Source organism: Berghia stephanieae, chromosome 5 (assembly GCF_034508935.2).
Source record: "Berghia stephanieae isolate SIO BIC M18660-M18661 chromosome 5, UCSD_Bste_1.3, whole genome shotgun sequence".
NCBI lineage: Eukaryota > Metazoa > Mollusca > Gastropoda > Nudibranchia > Aeolidiidae > Berghia > Berghia stephanieae.
Genome location: NC_088364.1, coordinates 21,702,434 through 21,704,483, shown reverse-complemented (window position 1 = coordinate 21,704,483; position 2,050 = coordinate 21,702,434).

The following is a 2,050-nucleotide window of genomic DNA, read 5'->3' as shown; positions in this document are numbered from 1 at the left end:
TAGTAGTAGTAGTAGTAGTAGTAGTAGTAGTAGTAGTAGTAGTAGTAGTAGTAGTGTTAGTAGTAGTAGTTAGTAGTAGTAGTAGTAGTTAGTAGTAGTAGTAGTAGTAGTAGTGGTAGTAGTAGTAGAGTAGTAGTAGTAGTAGTAGTAGTAGTAGTAGTAGTAGTAGTAGTAGTAGTAGTAGTTAGTAGTAGTAGTAGTAGTAGTAGTAGTAGTAGTAGTAGTAGTAGTAGTAGTAGTATGTAGTAGTAGTAGTAGTAGTAGTAGTAGTAGTAGTAGTAGTAGTAGTAGTAGTAGTAGTAGTAGTAGTAGTAGTAGTAGTAGTAGTAGTAGTAGTAGTAGTAGTAGTAGTAGTAGTAGTAGTAGTAGTGTAGAGTAGTAGTAGTGTAGTAGTAGTAGAGTAGTAGTAGTAGTAGTAGTAGTAGTAGTAGTAGTAGGTAGGTGTGGTAGTAGTTAGTAGTGTAGTAGTAATAGTAGTAGTAGTAGTATGTAATGTAGTAGTGTAGTGTAGTAGTAGTAGTAGTAGTATAGTGTAGTAGGTAGTAGTAGGTATAGGTAGTGTAGTGTAGTAGTATTTGTAGGTGTAGTAGTATTTAGTTAGTGTGTAGTAGTAGTATGTATAGTAGTAGTAGTAGTAGTAGTAGTTATGTAGTAGTAGTTAGTAGTAGTTAGTAATAGTAGTAGTAGTAGTAAGTAGTTATAGTATAGTAGTATAGGTAGTTAGTGTAGTAGTAGTAGTAGTAGTAGTAGTAGTAGTAGTGTAGTAGTAGTAGTAGTAGTAGTAGTAGTAGTAGTAGTAGTAGCAGCAGTAGTAGTAGTAGTAGTAGTAGTAGTAGTAGTAGTAGTAGTAGTAGTAGTAGTAGTAGCAATTGTTGTTGTTGTGTACTAGTAGTAGTTGAAGTAGTAGTGGTGGCAGCAGGAGTAGTTCAGAAGCAAATCAGAATTAGAAAATAAGATTTTTTCCTTTTTCTCAGCTATTCATGATGAATAAAACACTAAAGACTAATAATTAGTCTTCATCATAATCATTATGAAATGACGGGTTCTAATGTATCTACCATCGAATTCATGGGGTTTTCATGAGATGATCTGACGCTGTTTCATGCTTCTCTGTTAGTTTTTGTTTTGTTTTTGTTTTGTTTTTGTTTTTGTTTTTTGTTTTTTTGTAAGTGGAGGGCCGCTCCTATGTAATATGCCAAGTATTTTCATCTCTAAAATCCAATAAGTTAATTTTTAATGAGATTGAGATTTACATTTGTGCTAAAACTTGTCCACCAAGAAGTTTATCCAAAAATAATAAAGAACATTAAGCTGTTTCCGAATAAAGATATTGGGCTAAAACAAAAATATTCAACAACTAATTTAAATAATATGTAATAATCTAGAATTAATCACCATGTACGAATAACTATTTTGACAAATCTCATTACTCAGAAACAAAGGGAGGGCAAAGGTCTCCTCACACACTGTTTTGTTTTTCTATTCACACTCTTCACCAAAAAGTGATTGCATCGCTAGGTCTGTTGGGTCAGGCAGATAGTATTTTTGAAAGATCGGCGTCCAATCTGAACGCAATTGTTACTATGCATATTAGCGCCACAGATGCATGGATTAATTACGTTCAATGGACTCAATGTTAGATCTTTCAGTTTCCTGCAATGATAAGGCAAAATTCGTATTACAATTTTTAAATTCATTTTCATGTCTTTTTTTCATATTGAGTTCGATTTATCCATTAAAAAAGTCTTGAGCTTTTATATAATGCAATATCAACGTAACGTGATCAAAGCGTTTTACATGAGTCCCTGGCCAATAGCAACACATGTTGGACGTGGCATGACGCCTGTTTGGCGATTTTACAATTTTCTCGGACAGAGACAACACTGTTAACAGCCAGTTACTCGGTTTACACACGAGTACAGCGATAGAATGTGAGTAAAGAGCCTTTTCCAAGGACCCAACTATGCGCCGAGCGAGACTCGAACCCAGGACTTTTCGATTTGAAAGCGAGTGTCATACCACAAGACCACATAGCCTCCCTATCCATTAA